This window comes from Zingiber officinale, chromosome 11B (genome assembly GCF_018446385.1).
Source record: "Zingiber officinale cultivar Zhangliang chromosome 11B, Zo_v1.1, whole genome shotgun sequence".
NCBI classification, from domain to species: domain Eukaryota; kingdom Viridiplantae; phylum Streptophyta; class Magnoliopsida; order Zingiberales; family Zingiberaceae; genus Zingiber; species Zingiber officinale.
In genome coordinates this window covers 25371204-25390745 of record NC_056007.1, presented here as the reverse complement: position 1 = coordinate 25390745, position 19542 = coordinate 25371204, and the positions used below count along the sequence as shown (strand labels likewise).

The window sequence follows — 19542 nt, the reverse complement described above, 5'->3', positions numbered from 1 at the left end:
TGCTTTTACTAATTTTACTTTCAATTCAATATTTTCTTTTTCTAATTTTGCTAGATCTTTCATAAGCACTTTGATAAATTAAAAAGACTGAGTAGGGGTGAGAGCACGTACCTTACTTACCTCACTTGGTGATACTCCCCCTTCATCGTAGCTTTCCTCTTCTGATTCTCCCCCTTGATCTATGCTCATCTCTGAGTCCGAGTCATCTTCAAAGAGATGATTGGCCATCAGTGCTACTCCTGAGAAGGCTTCAACTTCTGACTCGGAGGATAAAGAATCATCCCATGTAGCCTTCAGACTCTTGCGTTTGGAGGACTTTAGTCTTTGAGACTGCTCCTTGTCCCTTTTCTTTAATTTGGGGCAGTCATCCTTGATATGCCCTTCCTCGTTGCAGTTGTAGCATCGAACCGTCCTTTTATTGCGTTGATGATTTTTTGACTGCGATCTAAATTTATTAGTTTTAATAAATTTATTTAACTTTCTTACCAAAAGAGCCGCTTCAGATTCGTCGATCGACACTTCAGAGTCGGGATCGTCCTTTTCGGCTTATAGGGCAATATTGAGATTGGGCTTCTCTACTTGTTTAGGCTCTGCAATTCAAGACTCTTGAAGTTCAAATGTAGAGAATAAACTTTCTAAGGTACTTACCTCAAAGTCCTTAGAGATGTAGTAAGCATCTACTAAGGGCGCCCACTCTGGAGTTCTTGGGAAGGCGTTGAGCGCATACCGGATAGAACCTCTATTCGTAACCGATTATCTGAGATTGGTCAGTTGCGTTATTAGCTCTTTGATTCTCTCCTGGAGTTACGCTACCTTCTCGTCGTTGTTCATCCGAAGATTTGTCAACTGGGTCCGGAGGATGTCTCGCCTTGCTAATTTCGCTTCTGAGGTGCCTTCGTGGAGCTCCAGGAATTTTTCCCAGAGGTCTTTAGCGGAGTCGTAGCTTCCGATCCGACTTACCTCCTGGGGCGGCAGGACGCTGAGCAGGGTGGAACTCCGCCTTTCCGTTGGCCATGAAATCGGCTTGCTCCTTCTTCGTCCAGTTGTATTATTCCTTATCTTTAGGTACTGCAAAACCATATTTCATAATAAGAAGAATATCAAATTTTGTTTTGAAGAATACCTCCATTCGGTGTTTCCACGTAGCGAAGTCTCCGTCGAACTTCAGGGAATGAATGCTTGTTCCAGCCATAGTCTTGATCTTTGTGCTTCAGTTGGCGGTTAGTCCTTTTGAGGCGGTCTTGCTCTGATACCACTTGTTGGTACAGCAGGGCCGTCAAGAAGGGGTGAATTGCTTTGTTACAACCAAGAAGGTTGTTAATCCAAGGCAGTAGAAAAAGCTCTAAAAGATCTCCTTCTCTGAAGGTGGAGAAGCCTTTTACACACTAAAAGCTCAAAACTATTGCTAGAAATGAATACAGAGTTGAATGCTTGATTGATGTCTCATTCCTAGGTTCAGAGGTCCTTTTATAGCCCCTAGAAAGTCTATCCCGTAGGTCGAAGGCACCTCCAACGGAGGTCTAAGGCGCCTCAGCTCGGGTGAATGGATAGAACTCTATCCGGTCGACAATGGTCGTTTTGACCAGGGCTGAGGCGCCTCAAACAAGCATGAAGGTGCCTCCAATACTTGATGAAGGCGCCTTGAGCTTCATTTCCAGCTTGCTTTCTCCATTGTTTTGACTTCCGAAGCTTCACGCATTTGGGTGATTCTGGCCAACCGAAATAGGGTTCACCCGAACCTAATTTCCGGCCTTCTCCTCGAGCAGTCTTCCGTCCCAGCTTTACGTCCCTCGAACGTCGTGCACGTTCTTCTCGCCCATCGGTGTACTCTTCCACAGCTCTCTCGTCCTTCGGATGCACCGAGCCCGTCGGCTCCCTTCCCGTGCCGTCCTTCTCGCTAGCTGCATCTTTCGCTCGACTTCCTGCGCTCCTAAGCTCCTGCACACTTAGGGATCAAAAACAAACAGGATCTAACTTAAACTTGGTTGATCACATCAAAACAATCACGGGGTCCAACAATTTCTATGGTTTAGTTTTAGTTTAGTTGATTTAGGTTTATATTTTGGCTTTTGATTTAGGTTATTTGATTTTACATAATATATTTTGTTTTTAAGTATATAGTATTGATTGATTCCTACTTGCGTGGTTAAGCACACTTTTGAAACCCAAGCTTTAATTTGTTTTTTTTGGGTTACGAGTGATATAAATGATTTATTTGTTGAACTGAACTTGTATCCAAGACCAGATTTATTGTATACACCTTTTTGACTTTTTAGAATTAAGTCCAAGTTTTTAGATCTGGTTGTAAAATTTTCTAAAAACCCTTTAAGTTTGTTGATTTCAACTTTTAGTATTAAATTTTCCTCCTCAAGTTTTACAACTTGATTTGGATTAGATTTTGTAATTTGTTCCTTGAGGTGTTGGTTCTCCTCAAGGAGCATTTTATTTTGATTTTTAGTTGCAGTTAATTTTCTATCTAGGCATGCAATAACTTTAAAAAACTTTTTGTTTAAACTATAGTATACCTCCTTGGAACCTTTGGAAACGAGTGCGGACTCGTGGCTCGATTCGAGTTCGGGCCCATCTTCCGATTCGTCCTCTGATTTTGATTCGTGGGCCATCAGTGCGAGGTGGTTTCGGTGCTTCTAATCTTCAGCATCCGATTCATTTGAAGATGATTCGTCCCACGTTGCTTTGAGTGCCTTCTTTTTGGTTGCCTTTAGTTTTGTCGTTCTTCAGCTTCGGACACTCATTCTTGTAGTGACCCTTCTTGTTACATCTAAAGCAGGTCACATTCTTTGGTTCGATAGTGGAGTTGATCTTCTGTAGGTCTTTTCTATTGAAGTTCTTCTTTCGCCTGGTGAACATTTTCCTTACCAAGTTCACCAGGTATTCTTCGTCTTTTGAGTCTTGGTCAGACTCACCTTCAGATTCAGGCTTGGTTCTTGACTTTTCTTTGGAGGAACCTGTAAAAAGAGCAACACCTTTCTCGGTTATGGCGTTAGTTTATTCATGTAGCTCAAGTTCATAAAATAATTTGTCTAATTTTAATTTTGAAAGATTCTTTGAAATCTTGTAGGCATCCACAATGGATGCCCACAATGCATTTTGAGGAAATGCATTCAGGGCATACCTTATTAAATCATGGTTCTCCATTTGGTGGTCGATGGTGTGAAGCCTTTTGAGGATATCCTTTATCCTCGCGTGGAGTTGACTCGCCGATTCTGTTAGGATGTATGCTAAAAGCTTAGTTTTTTGTATAAATATTTATTTTGAAATGAGAATCACATTGGTCAAATGTCTGCATTTAGTTAAATGCAGTTGTCTATTTAATTTATATTGTAGATAATATGGTGTGTGGTGTCACACAGAAGATCATGTTATCAGTTCCTTATAAATTATAAATAGTAGCTCACAACTAAAATGGATTAGGACAAACCATTGGAATGGTTGTAGTGTAATTTGGTATTAGTTTATCTTGACTATAAAATTACACTTGTACACTATGTGTGTATTGAGCAGGACCATTTAAGGTTGTTCCTTTTATACTGACTGCATAAATTAATAGAACCTCTGTTATTATGGATGTGCATACTCCTAATCCCGATATTATAACAATCACATATACATAATATTTATTTCTTTGATTTATCAATGGGTGAGGTTTATTCGTTAAATCAACAGGCCCGATAAGTTGGAAAATAATATTATTTATATGGTGTGTTGTTGATTATAGAAGGAAAATGTGTCCTAGTTATCTAGGTTGATGATGTCCCCTTGAGAAACTCATAAGGTTTGTCATGTAAACACTACAGGTGAACTTATTCCGATATGACAATGAAGTTGAGTGGTACTACTCTTGGAGCTAGATGTTAATTAAGTGAGTTGTCAGTAACTCATTTAATTAATGTGTTGGTGCGGGTAGCACTAACGGTCTAACCTAGGTTTTGATGAATGACAAATAGGTTAAGTTAGGTTTATTGTTGGTCTAACACTCTGATCGAGTGTGCAGGATAAGTCCAGACAGGTCGACGGGCTGATCGGATGTCTGGCACGAAGCCCAGCTAGGTCAACGGGCTGACCGGATAGCTGGCACGAAGTCCAAGCGGGTCGACGGGCTGACCGGACGCTTAGGCACGAAGCCCAGCTAGGTCGACGAACTGACCGGATAGCTGGCACTAAGTCCAGACGGGTCGACGGGCTGACCGGACTTCTGGCAGGTAAGTGAGGTAAGTCACTAGAGGGGAGTGACTGCGAGGACGCGTTCCCAGGAAGGGAACATTAGGCGTCGATCCGGCTTAGATCCATTTCGGATATCTAAGTCGAGATCGTGACTAGATTCCGGTCTCGGAAAGACGGAATCTAAGTCATACTTTTTCTGTTAATTCATACTTTATAAATTGTGCTAACAATCTATGTTGCAGGATATATTTTGCCTCGGACTAACCTTGTTTTGCAGGAGAAGGAATCTCTGGAAAAAGGTGGTCCGAGCGCTCGGAGGTCCGAGCGCTCGGAGGTCCGAGCGCTCGGAGGTCCGGGCGCCCGGAAGGGATCCGGGCGCCCCGGAGGCAATTTTTATCCTCTGCGTCGCCTCGTCACGTGGAGCATCCTGACTGAACTTGCCACGTCGCACCAGGGCGCCCGGAAGGGATCCAGGCGCCCGGAGCAGCATATAAAAGAAGCCCCAGGGGTGGAGCTTCTACAACATCTCAGAATTCCCAGATTGCTTTGCTGCTCTGTGCTCCAGCGACGCTAACAAAAGCTCCGACAACGCGCCCTTGCTCTTTAAGCTTTCTTTTCTGTCGGTATAGCTTTGTGTTTTGTTTCATTAGCATTTCTTGCACTCTTTTTGTAATCACATTCGAATTGCTAGTGATTGCCCAACGAAAGTGGTCAAGGACCACGGGCCTTCGAGTAGGAGTCGTCACAGACTCCGAACGAAGTAAAATCAATTGTGTTCATTTACTTTTCCGCTGCATACTTTTACACTCGAGTTTTCGAATCGATATTCACCCCCCCTCTATCGAACGATCACGGTCCTACAAGTGGTATCAGAGCAGGTACCGCTCTGATTTGGTGCAACCACTAATCAGATAGGGGGTGAAAAACTAATTTTTTTTTCTCAGTTTTTAGTTTTACGTTTAATTTCAAACTGGTATTATTACCTGTTTTGAATTTTTTTTGTTGCAATTAAATCTAAATTGGTGCAACACCAATTTAGATACTTCTATTATTTTTTCTTCCGCACTACTAATCCAAGACCAAGTCTTGGGATTTTTTTTCTTTTCTTTCTTCTGTGCGTAGGACTAAAATGTCTCAGACAGAAGGATTCAGCACAGTACGACCTCCACTCTTCAACGGGGACGATTTTCCGTACTGGAAGAAGCGCATGGAGGTTTACCTCAAAATAGACTTCGACCAGTGGATGAGCGTTACGAGACCCTATAAAATTCCAGCAGACACCTCCGGGAATATACTGGATCCTGAAGACTGGACAGCAGATTTGAAGAAAAAGGCGTCAACAGAAAATAAAGCGATCAACACTCTACAGTGCGGATTAACAAGAAAAGAACTTAACAGAGTCGGTCCACACAAAAACGCTAAAGAGCTATGGGACAAATTGATCGAGCTGCACGAGGGAACGAGCGACGCCAAGATAACAAAACGAGACCTGCTTTTAAATAAAATTTTTAATATAAAAATGCAGGAAGGTGAAACGGCGAATCAGCTCCACGCGAGGATCAAGGAAATCCTCAACGGGCTTCATGCGATAGGCCACCAGATGGAAAATAGAGACTTAATAAGGTACGCATTAAATGCTTTTCCACGTAATAACTTATGGGCATCAATCGTAGATGCCTACAAAATTTCTAAAAATCTTTCCAAGTTAAAATTAGACGAGCTTTTCTGTGAATTAGAATTACATGAACAAACTAATGCTGGAGCCGAGAAAGGTATAGCTTTATTTGCAGGTTCCTCCAAAGAAAAGAAGGGCAAGCCTGAATATGAAGAAGATTTCGACCAAGACTCCGAAGACGAAGAACACCTGGTGAACTTGGTAAGAAAAATGTTCACCAGGAGAAAAAGGAGCTTCAGCAAAAAGGACCTTCAAAAGATCAGTTCTCCCTCAGAACAAAAGAACGTGACTTGCTTCGGCTACAATAAAAAGGGACACTATAAGAACGAATGCCCAAAACTGAAGTTCGACAAACCGAAGCCAACCAAAAAGAAGGCCCTCAAAGCAACGTGGGATGACTCCTCGGACGAATCGGAGGAAGAAGAGCAGAAACATCAGAGCCACCTCGCACTGATGGCCCGCGAAGCTGAAACAGAAGACGAGTCGGAAGATGAAGACGGGTCTGAACCCGAAACAAGCCACGAGTCCGTACTCGTTTCCGAATGCCCGAATGAGGTAGATTTTAATTTAAACAAAAAAAATTTTAGAATTATTTCCTGTTTAAATAGTAAATTAATTAAAATAGAAAATAAAAACAAATCACTTCTTGAGGAAAATCAAAACCTCAAGGAACAAATCAAAAATTCAAATCCAACTCAAGATCTAACACTTGAGGAGGAGAATTTATCATTAAAAAATGAGATTAACAATTTAAAATAAATGTTAGAAAAATTCACAACAAGATCAAAAAATCTAGACTTAATCCTAAATAATCAAAAAGCATGCTATAATAAAATCGGACAAGGATATAAGTCGAATTCAAATAAAACCTTCAAATCATTAATAACCCAATACAAATCAACCAATCTAGCTTGGGTTCCGAAAGCGTGCTTAACCACGCAAATAGGACTTAATCAATATTATATACCTAAAGAAAAAATACATTATATAAAATCGAATAAACCAAACCAAAATCCAAAATCTAAACACTTTAAAAATCAACAAAATTATCACCAAGTTAACTATAACTATAAAAGGAATCGACACAAACCTAAAACCAAAATTTAAATTAATGGCCAATAATTCAGGGGGAGGCTCCAGAATAGCTGGCACCTCCAAAAATAACTTAACCAACAGGGTAACCTAAAACAAACTAACCCGGCAGGGTAATTAGGATTAGAGACCAAGTTTAACTTGAATCATGGTACTGGTGAAGTTTTTGGATGATAGTACGTTAGGGAAACTTGGGCATCGCATGTCTAGAAAGATATGGTTCGATCTGGTGCATTTGGCCAAGTGGAACTAACCGAAGCTACCCTTAAATGAATCATAACCAGTTAGACCAAGGTTTAGTACTAAGCTCCGTGGATAGGACTATTCGGAAAACCTCGAAAGGTTGGTTACTTCTAATGACGTCCATGTGACTCACCAAGCTTAGAAGTTTATTCGAAAAATGTCTGTCTGTAGAGACCAAAGCTAAACCTAAATCTAATACAAGTTAAACCAAGACTTCATAATTAAAATCCAATTTCATCTCACAAAATCATAGGATTCCCTGATTGATAATATAGATCGGGTGAGATGAATAGGGCTTAAATTTGCTTAATTAAAATTTTAATTTTAAACTTAAAAATTAATTTCAAAATTTTAATTTTAAACTTAAAAATTAATTTCAAAATTTTCTTTTTAAACTTAAAAATTAATTTCAAAATTTTAATTTTAAACTTAAAAATTAATTTCAAAATTTTAATTTTAAACTTAAAAATTAATTTCAAAATTTTAATTTTAAACTTAAAAATTAATTTCAAAATTTTAATTTTAAACTTAAAAATTAATTTCAAAATTTTAAACTTAAAAATTAATTTCAAAATTTTAATTTTAAACTTAAAAATTAATTTCAAAATTTTAAACTTAAAAATTAATTTCAATTTTTTTTTAAACTTAAAAATTAATTTCAAAATTTTAATTTTAAACTTAAAAATTAATTTCAAACTTAAAAATTAATTTAAAAATTTTAATTTTAAACTTAAAATTTAATTTCAAAATTTTAATTTTAAACTTAAAAATTAATTTCAAAATTTTAACTTCAAACTTAAAAATTAATTTCAAAATTTTAATTTTAAACTTAAAAATTAATTTCAAAATTTTAATTTTCAACTTAAAAATTAATTTCAAAATTTTAATTTTCAAACTTAAAAATTATTTTCAAAATTTTAATTTCAAACTTAAAAATTATTTTCAAAATTTTAATTTCAAACTTAAAAATTAGTTTCCAAATTTTAATTTCAAACTTAAAAATTAATTTCAAAATTTTAATTTTAAACTTAAAAATTAATTTCAAAATTTTAATTTTAAACTTAAAAATTAATTTCAAAATTTTAATTTTAAACTTAAAAATTAATTTCAAAATTTTAATTTTAAACTTAAAAATTAATTTTAAAATTTTAATTTTTAAACTTAAAAATTAATTTCACATTTTTTTTAAACTTAAAAATTAATTTTAAAATTTTAATTTTAAACTTAAAAATTAATTTCAAATTTTTTTTAAACTTAAAAATTAATTTCAAAATTTTTTTAAACATAAAAATTAATTTCAAAATTTTAATTTTAAATTTAAAAATTAATTTCAAAATTTTAATTTTAAACTTAAAAATTAATTTCAAAATTTTAATTTTAAACTCAAAAATTAATTTCAAAATTTTAATTTTAAACTTAAAAATTTAATTTCAAAATTTTAACGTTAAACTTAAAAATTAGTTTCAATATTTTAATTTCAAACTTAAATATTAATTTCAAAATTTTAATTTTAAACTTAAAAATTAATTTCAAAATTTTAATTTTAAATTTAAAAATTAATTTCAAAATTTTAATTTTAAACTTAAAAATTAATTTCAAAATTTTAATTTTAAACTTAAAAATTAATTTCAAAATTTTAATTTTAAACTTAAAAATTAATTTCAAAATTTTAATTTTAAACTTGAAAATTAATTTCAAAATTTTAATTTTAAACTTAAAAATTAATTTCAAAATTTTAATTTTAAACTTAAAAATTAATTTCAAACTTAAAAATTAATTTCAACATTGTGTTGCTCTATCTACCACTGAGTCAGAATACATATCTATAGGCGAATATGTTGCACAATTATTATGGATGATGCATACTCTAAAAGACTTCAACTTAAATATCACAAATGTAAAAGTATTAATTGACAACATAAGTTCAATTAACTTAACCAAGAACCCTGTGCATCATTCAAGAACCAAACATATTGAAATTAGGCACCACTTTATCAGGGATCATGTTACTAAAGGTGATATTGAACTCAAATACATTGAGTCCAAATCAAATTTAGCTGACATTTTCACAAAACCACTCCCTGAAAGTGAATTTAGCAACTTACGTCGAAAATTAGGGATGTGCTTAATAGACTAGGGGTTTCATAGTTCAAAAATATTTTCAAAAATGGTTCTCTCAAATTATAAGTTAAACTCGTTTATTTTCAAAACTTTCCATTTTTAGATTTTCAAAAACAGTTTTGGCCTTAGACTAGTTTTGAATCCTTAGAAAGCATGTACACATAGGACTAGTTTTTGAGCATCTCACCACACCTTAGGTTTACCTTGCTTGTGTTTGACAAACATAGAAAGGGGTGAGATGCATAGGCCACCTGTCTGGACTTAAGATGCTTATTTCAGTGCATCAGCATAAGTCTGGACGTTAAATACAAATCAGACATTAATCAGATTAAGTTCATCAGTCAAGTCAAACACTGACTGCTTATAATCAACTTAATCTGACTAACCAAGTGAAAGCTACTATCTTCTGATAGTTAGTTAGTACCTAATTGGTTAGACAGCTGTTTAATTTTAAGTGTCAAGTTCAGGGGGAGAAATTAATTAAAATTTTATATGTTTTTGTACATCTATTTTAAAACTAACTCATTTTTGAACACCAGTCTTCAAAAAATTAAATTTAACTGAGTGTTTAAAAAATTAGAAGTTTAAAAATCCCACCTAATTTTTAAACTTTATTTTAAAGTTGAAAATTATTACAAATTTAAACTTATTCAGTTTTGTAACATATGCTTGAAAATTAAACTTTCCAAACTTAGCTTTTATAAAATTAGCCTTAACAAATTTATTTTGGCTAAAATTTTACTTGTTTTTTGAAAAATTAAAAATTTTGCTTTGTTTTGAAAAATCAAATTTAAAAACTAGATTCAACTTAGTGTTTGAAAATTGGAATTTGAAAATTGTAAACACTAAACTTATACTTGATTAACTTTACACGTTTGAAAAGTTAAACTTGATTAACTTTAAACTTATACTTTTTAAAATTCAACTTGACTCCCCCAAGTCAACTTGACTATCTTTAACTTGATTTTAAAAATTGTATTTTTATCAGTATCTTTGAATTTTGAATCAAACTTAGATATTTTCTAAAATTAGCTGGTTCTTAATGAATTTTTACAGTAACTCTACACTATGTTTGTTTACCCTTGCCTATTTTTGATGAATGCCAAAGGGGGAGGGTTAGGTGGTTAAAGTTAGCTAAACCAAATTGAAAACACTAAAAACTAACTTTAAAAACCATGTACCTGTTTTAATTATTTTTGCGTCTTTTCACTAACTTAACCAGGTTGTCATTCTATCAAAAAGGGGGAGATTGTTGGTGCGGGTAGCACTAACGGTCTAACCTAGGTTTTGATGAATGACAAATAGGTTAAGTTAGGTTTATTGTTGATCTAACACTCTGATCGAGTATGCAGGATAAGTTCAGACAGGTCGACGGGCTGACCGGATGTCTGGCACGAAGCCCAGCTAGGTCAACGGGCTGACCGGATAGCTGGCACGAAGTCCAAGCGGGTCGACGGGCTGACCGGACGCTTAGGCACGAAGCCCAGCTAGGTCGACGGACTGACCGGATAGCTGGCACGAAGTCCAGACGGGTCGACGGGCTGACCGGACGTCTGGCAGGTAAGTGAGGTAAGTCACTAGAGGGGAGTGACTGCGAGGACGCGTTCCCAGGAAGGGAACATTAGGCGTCGATCCGGCTTAGATCCATTTCGGATATCTAAGTCGAGATCGTGACTAGATTCCGGTCTCGGAAAGACGGAATCTAAGTCATACTTTTTCTGTTAATTCATACTTTATAAATTGTGCTAACAATCTGTGTTGCAGGATATATTTTGCCTCGGACTAACCTTGTTTTGCGGGAGAAGGAATCTCTGGAAAAAGGTGGTCCGGGCGCCCGGAGGGGATCCGGGCGCTCGGAGGCAATTTTTATCCTCTGCGTCGCCTCATCACGTGGAGCATCCTGACTGGACTTGCCACGTCGCACCAGGGCACCCGGAGCAGCATATAAAAGAAGCCCCAGGGGTGGAGCTTCTACAACATCTCAGAATTCCCAGATTGCTTTGCTGCTCTGTGCTCCAGCGACGCTAACAAAAGCTCCGACAACGCGCCCTTGCTCTTTAAGCTTTCTTTTTTGTCGGTATAGCTTTGTGTTTTGTTTCATTAGCATTTCTTGCACTCTTTTTGTAATCACATTCGAATTGCTAGTGATTGCCCAACGAAAGTGGTCAAGGACCACGGGCCTTCGAGTAGGAGTCGTCACAGGCTCCGAATGAAGTAAAATCAATTGTGTTCATTTACTTTTCCGCTGCGTACTTTTACACTCGAGTTTTCGAATCGATATTCACCCCCCCCCTCTATCGAACAATCACGGTCCTACATAATGGACATTAGATATCTTAAACACGAGGAGATTAACGCACTCATGATAAGAAGGAGCCCATAATGTAATATGGGATTAGTGCGGTAGTTCAATAATAACTCTTTAGTGATATGAGTTATTATTGATGAACTTGAGTTGGGTGTTCAGGTCGAACACAGGAAGCTCAAGCTCATCTGGAGACCATAATCAATTCCTCCTCTAGGTCCCTATTGTAGCCTATATGTATAAAGCCTCGCATCCACCCAAGCCCCACTTCTTATCCAAGTAATGGGTCGGTCACATCCTTGCTTGGTGCCCAAGCAAGGGGTCGGCCAAGCTTTGCTTGGAGCCCAAGGGGTGGCTGGCCAAGCCTTGCTTGGTGCCCAAGCAAGGGGCTGACCACAAGGAATTAAAAGAGAGTTTTAATTTTAAAATCTTTCCTTTTTTGTAGTCATCTACAATTATTTAAAAAAGAGATTTTAATTTTAAAACTTTCCTTTTATAGCCATCCACAAGAAATTAAAAGAGAGTTTTAATTTTAAAATCTTTCCTTTTTTTTAGTCATCTACAATTGTTTAAAAGAGTGATTTTAATTTTAAAAATGTCCTTTTATAGCCATCCACAAGGAATTAAAAGAGAGATTTTAATTTTAAAATCTTTCCTTTTTTGTAGTCATCTACAATTATTTAAAAGAGAGATTTTAATTTTAAAACTTTCCTTTTATAGCCATCCACAAAGGGATTTAAAAGAGAGATTTTAATTTTAAAATCTTTCCTTTTATAGCTATCCACAAAGGGATTTAAAAGAGAGATTTTAATTTTAAAGTTTTTTCTTTTTTTGTTGCCCAAGTTATGGCCAGCCATGATTGGAATTAAAAGGAAGTTGTAATTATGTTTAAAACTTTCCTTTTTTAGCATTCACCAAGGATTATAAAAGAGAGGTAGATGGTGTCTTATGGTAGAACACAACCTAAAGTTCCCTCTTATATTTTCCTTGGTGGTCGGCCCCCTTTCTCCTCTTCTCCCTTTGCTTTCTTTCCTTAAGGCCGGCGGCACATCAAGGCTTCACCTCCTTGTGGCCGGTTTCTTGGAAAAGAAGAAGAAGAGAAGGAGGCTCCCTATTCTAGCATCCCTTGGTGCCCGAAAGTCTTGGAGGCATAGAAGTGGTTCGGGTGGTGTTATCTTAGTAGATCGTCGCCCACACGACGTCTAAGAGGAGGAGATGAATACAGCAGAAGATCAGGAAGTCTTTGTCTACGAAGAAAGGTACAACTAGTTTTTATTTTGCAGCGAAATTAGTTTAGTTTTTCTTTGTATGGATCCTGAAATACCAACACAAGAGGCTATCGATTTTGTGCTTCAATTGAGTTCTCTATAGTTAAACCTAGGGTTTATTGTAAGGAGTTTAAATATTCGATTTCTTTGAAAGACTTTGTCTAGGAAGTGGTGGATGATCCCATAACCAAGAAGGCCGAGTGCCTCGCCAACGACCTGGAAGTCAATCCTTGAAATAGATATTTAATCAACTTCTATAATATGGTTTAACTTCTAAAGAACACATGAGTTGAACTTGGATTAATAATGTTAAGTTTCGTTTGCAATTCAAGTTTAACTTTTGAAAAACACATGGGTTGCTAGGAAAAGTTCTGTACTTGTACACATTTTTGTACAGGGGAAACAGAATAGAATTCCGAGTAGCATCCAACAGATTCTCCTTCCTGCATTTTTATATTAAATAATTTATTTAAATAAAGATCACATTTAGTTACCTTAGCGTCGCTGGTTCCTTCGTGCAGTTCGATGAGCTTGTCCTACAGTTCTTTCACATTTTCGTGTGGGCCTACTCTGTTCAACTCCTCCTTTGTTAGCCCACATTGTAGTGTGTTGAGGACTTTGAAGTTCGTCTGGGCTTTCTTCTTCATCTCCGGATTCCACTATTCAAGGTCTAACGAATTTTCGGAGTTGTCGACAGGAGTCTTGTATCCTCTGGTGACGCTGAACTACTAGTCGAAGTCAGTCTTTAGATGGACCTCCATTTGCTTCTTCTAGTAAGGGAAGTCACCACCGTTGAACAGGAGCGGATGGATGGTGCTGAATCCCTCGATTTGGGTCATAATTCTTGCACACACAAAAAACAAAGAAGAGGATCCCAAGACTTGGTCTTGGATTTAGCAGTGTGGGAGAAAAAGTAAAAATTGTAAAACTGAATTGGTGTTGCACCAGTTCAGTTTGAATTGCTCCGAAAAAAAATCCAAAGAGGTAATGATACCAATCTGGATTATTTTGAAAAACTTAAAATTGAAAAATGAGAAAAGAAAAAAAACTTTCACCCTCTTTGCCTGATTGGTGGTTGCACCAAATCAGAGCGGTACCTGCTCTGATACCACTTGTTAGATCGTAGAGTTCGCTAGAGGGGTGTGAATAGTCATCGTTAATAATTCAAAAATCAATTCGAGTATGCAGCAGAAATAAGAAAAATAAAGACAATGCTAACACAACCAATTTTACTTGGTTCGGAGCCTTCGTCGACTCCTACTTCAAGGCTCATACTCGTCGAGTGCTTTCATTGGACAATCACTAATAACTCACAAAAATGATTACAAAAATGAGTACAGAAATTATTAAAAGAATACTGACAACAGAAATAGAAGATTAAATCGTAGGTTGTCAGAGAAGCCTCGCGGCGTCGCAGGAGCAGTGCGCAACAGAGCAGTTATAGCAGAATTTGTTGTTTTGAAGCTCTGGTGGAGGCCTTCTTTTATAAGAGTGCTCTGGGTGCCCGGATTCCTTCCGGACACCTGGACTATGACATCATCAAACCAATCGGTGCGCTCCTAGCTGTCAAGATAGAAATTACCTTCCAGGCGCCCGGACCATCATTTTCCAACACACCTTTTTCCTGCAAGAAAATGTTAGTCCGAGGCAAAATACAATTTATACTACCTTGCAAAATAAAGTGTTAGCACAATTATATTCAAACAGAGTAGTAATTAGATTCCGTCTTACTGAGACCAGAATCTAGTCACGATCTCAACTTAGATTCCCGAAATGGTTCTAAGTTAGATCGACGCCTAATTTCCCTAACTAGGAACGCATCCTCACCTAGTCACTCCCCTCTAGTGACTTACCTTAACTTACCTGTCAGACATCCGGTCAGCTCGTAGACCTATTTGGACTTCGTGCCAACTATCTGGTCAGTCCGTCGACCTAGCTGAGTTTCGTGCCAGCTATCCGGTCAGCCCGTCGACCTAGCTGGGTTTCGTGCCAGATATCCGGTCAGTCCGTCGACCTATCTGGACTTCGTACTAGCTATCTGGTTGTCGTTGACCTAGCTGGATTTCTCCTTCACACTCAGTCAAAGTGTTAGATCACAACAAAACTAACTTAACCTACTTTGTCATTCATCGAAACCTGAGTTAGACCGTTAGTGCTAATCGCACCAACAATACGAACCGATAAAAACTTGTTTCATAAAATTTTGAAATCTCTAATTCCATATTTAGGCCTTCTATTTTTTTTATATATTTTTATTTTATTTGAATTTGGGATGAATATACAGATTTTAGGACGAATCTAGGATTCATCCCAGATTCAAATAAAAAAAATTTAAAAAAAAAGAATACCTAAATATGGATCTAGAGATATCAAAATTTTATGAGACAAGTTTCTATGGATTCGTATTATTCTCCTAATTATAAAAATGATCTCATCTAAAATTTTGACATAATAAATTGAGTGTGGTAATTTTTTTATTTGTATAAGACATAATTTGTGTGAAAAAATTATCACACTCAATTTATTATGTCAAAATTATAGATGAGGTCGTTTTTATGATCAGAAGAATAATATGAACTTATAAAAACTTATTTAAAATTATGATATCTCTAGGTCCATATTTAGGCCTTCTAATTTTTATTTAATTTTTTATTTAATTTTATTTTATTTGAATTGGGGATGAATCCTAGATTCATCCTAGATTTAAATAAAAATAAATAAAAGGCCTAAATATAGACATAGAGATATCAAAATTTCACAAAACAAATTTTATGGGTTCATATTATTCTCTTGATCATGAAAACGACCTCATCCATAATTCTGACCCAATAAATTGAGTGTGGTATTTTTTTTTAACACAAATTAGGTTTTATACAAATAAAAAATTATCACACTCAATTTATTATGTCAAAATTTTAGATGAGGCCATTTTTATAATCAGGAGTACAATACAAATCTATAGAAACTTTGTCACGCCCCGGAGGAGTCCCTGTCCGAAGAAATTTCGACAGCATCTCCCCTGTACGGCGGACAATCTGAAGCATTACTACATCACCATATACCTCAGCCACATGCGGCTGGAATAGATAACAATATAGAAATAACACAAACACGCAATTAATATACACAGCCTACCTTACAAACAACAAAAAAAGTACACACGACTGGAAACATGCACAGCGGAAGACACAAAATAATACGAACGTAAAACTAACAATGGCACTAACAAAAATACCTACAACCACCAGACTAGACTCCAAAATCCATATCGACGCATACAATACCAAGTTCACAAAACCAAAACATAAATTGCGTCAGCAACCAAAACTAGAAAAAAGAAGCTATCCTCGAGTGTGTCGTGGGACTGACAGTTGGGACTCTCCAAGCATCTATGACTCATCTACCTGTTACCTGGCGAAAGAAAATCATTTTGCGGGGTGGTGAGTATTGGAACTCAGCGGGTAAGGAAAGAAATAGTGCATGAACATAACATATAACTAGAAAGTGAGCCAAGAGTATACAGTCTCATACAGAAATAGCAGATACTACAAAAGAACCAAAATAAGCACTCATACCTGAAACTGTAAAATACCTAAAAATGGCGAACAACGAAAGGGGAATTTTTCGGAATTTTTAGGAATTTTCTGGGAATTTTTCGGAGCTCGTATGAACGAGTTAACAAGGACAAAAATGGGGTCCGGAAAAGCCTGTTTAGGCGACCCTGTTTTAATGAGGAAAAGTTTTAATTTATATTTCCTTTTCCCATTTTTCTTTTCTTTTTCCCATTTCCTTTTCCTTCCGCGAGCCAACCCTTGCCCCAAAAATCTTGCGGCGACTTCTCCCGAGCCCTAACCGGCGCCGAGCTCCTTCTCCCTCTCACTCTCATGGCGAGGAGCGCCTCTCCCCTCTACTGATCTCCTCTCCCCCTCATCCATGCTGAGCCGCGCGCCGATCACCGACCACAAGAATCCAGTGCCGTCGCCGTGCCCTAGCGCCTGCCGACGCCCTCTTCCTCTCCTCTGGCCGACGCGACACTACTGCCCTTCTTCTCTACCTAGCGCCGGCCGCCGCCGCCCTGAGCCCTAGACCTGTCTCTGCCGTAGAGATCAGAACCGTGCCGACGCCACCTTCTTCTTCCCTTACCCTCTCTGCCCCAACGTCTCTGCTTGGGTTGTTTTCGGCTAAGAGCAAGGAGGATTTAAATCCGATGTTTCTTCCTCGTGCCTAGCTTGTATTCCTTCTCAGTCGCCACTCATCTGCTCGATCACATCAGCGACTTCTTGCTTGATCCGGTTGATATCAGTGTGGTTCAGTGAGGTAAGATTAGGTTGTTGCATGATTTGTGATCCCACTTATTGAATTCAACTTGGTCTGATCAAAGGGAAGGATTTCAGCAGGAATTGTGTACGGTGGGGAGTTCATGGTTTTGGTAGCAAACCATACAACAATTCCTTATTCCAGCAGCAGTAGACACACCGGTGATTTCCAGCCGTGGTTTACACTCTGATCACGAGGCATCAGTGATTATCATCAGATTTGGTGAGTTTTAAAGTTGAACTTATTGCTAGGATTAAAATGGCGGACTATGTTGGAGATGTGTAATCTGCAGTTGTTTGGTTAGATGTGGATTTAGGTAAGTTATGATAGATTTATGTTTAACTTAACCTAATGTGATTATGGAAGGCTTAATCTATTGTAGTTGTGATGAATTAAGTACAGTTGATTTATGTTGGATTAGATTTAATCCTTGGATTTATTAGAGATGATCATATTGCTAATCGTAAGTTCATCAGCGAAAGGAAAGGGTTGTGTTGATTGAGAATTTTTTATTAAGGAGATTAATTAGAATTAATTAATGATGGATTGATTAGGGTTTTCCTAATTAAGTTGGGTTGGATTTAGCTAGTTGTTGTTTATAAAATTAGCTAAATTATATATCACGTTATCTGCAGGACTTTGATTTGAGACTGTGTCTCGGCAAGGGATCTATTTCGGATTGGACCTTTCTATTGGAGGCGGGTACCTCTTGACTTATCTGTTATGATATCGTCATTTGGATATGCATAGTACTTTATAGCTGCAAACAATGAACATGTTTGTCTTTGGTATGTCACTGTTTGATATCCATAGCATGTTGGGTTTGTCGCTTGTTATGTATCCGTGCTTATATCTCGTGATTTATTACCATGAGTATCTTATTGCCATGAGTACCTTAGTTTCTAGAGTGACATACCATGTTTTACTGAGGTTAGGGCTAGGTTCTGGACTTTTGGTTTCAGTCATGTGTATCGAGACTGTCTGATACTTAGGTTTTATGACATGACTGACTTGTGTACCTCTATTTGTATATCATATATGATTCGTGTACCTAGACCTTGATTCTTGATATGTGCATATTGTTGGTACATATGTTATGGAAGGAGATATGTTTAGGATCTAGGTTGCTATACCATAGAGGACCTGTATGCCCTAAATCCATGGATTTGACCTACTGATACTATGGTACCCATATTATGTATATATGGATTTTTCTATGCTGATCAGGATATTTCATACTTATTATGTTCAGGACATATGTTTTTGATATTCTATCTGACCTGTGTACTATAGATTTTGGTATGTGACCATCGCTTTTACAGTACCCATTTTGTATATATGGATATGGTTATGTTGATCAGTTTTTGTTATGCATAGTGACATGCATCATGATTTCATGCTGTGCGATTGTCGGCTTCACTATGGTTGAGCCCATCGCCAGTTACATGTACTGCACACACCCCCACTCATGGTTTAGTGGTATATCATGCAGGTGTGTGGCGGTTCTGCTGTTTGGCTCCGTTGGTCATATGACCCAGCGTGGTAGCCGGCAGTCAGTTCCGCTCTGTTTGGCTCCGCTGGCATGTAGTGTAGCAGCGTAGTAGCCGGCAGACGGTGGACTCTGTTTGGCTCCGTTGGTCAGGAGACTCAGCGTGGTAGCCGGCAGAGATATCCTCCCCGTCATCGTGTACCGGGAGTTGAGAGCATTGAGCTCCCCCATTTATGATTTGGGGTCACAGGACAGGAGTACTCCGACAGCATCCCGTCCACTCGGTCACTAGTGACGACAGAGTGCACGGTTGTCACAGCCCTACCCACTCGGTCTCACCATTTGTGTGTGAGATGACTGACTGGCGTCAGGGGTGACCAGGACGCATCATTAGCATCATATGCATTGATGCATTTATATTTTTATGATTGTGTTTGCTGCATTTGGTTGCTGCATTTTGGTTGGATACATACTTTTGACCTGCATACAGGATTATTGACACTTTCGGTTTGACGACTTCTTTTTGTCTGGATAAGAGTTCCTGGTGAGTACAGCTTCCTCAGTTACCTTTCAGTTTTGCATATTCCCTATATATGATTAGGAAGCTGTATTCCATGTTTGTTGTTGTTAGATATATCTTACTACTCATGTCCATTGGTATTCGCTGAGTTGTTGAACTCACCCCCGTTGACACTATCTTTTTAAGGTACCAGGTTATTTATGGTGTCGCTTGGAGCATCCTGTCTGCTGGTCCCCACGTCACATCAGAGGACTTATCGATTTCACGTATGTTTTGTTTGTTTATGTATCAGTTTGTTTAGCTCTGTACTCTGGTTTTTATTTTTGGAGT

General features: G+C 37.4%; 1 long non-coding RNA gene across 2 annotated transcripts; it reads left to right on the top strand.

Moving 5' to 3' along the window:
* The first annotated feature begins 17069 nt into the window (after positions 1-17069).
* LOC122035070 lies at positions 17070-17899 on the top strand. Of its 2 annotated transcripts, none has more exons than XR_006126879.1 (3): positions 17070-17203; positions 17284-17425; positions 17839-17899. It is a non-coding gene; the product is annotated as an uncharacterized LOC122035070 (long non-coding RNA). The 2 variants fall into 2 exon arrangements; XR_006126878.1 differs by having other exon boundaries at positions 17281-17425.
* Positions 17900-19542: the final 1643 nt, after the last annotated feature.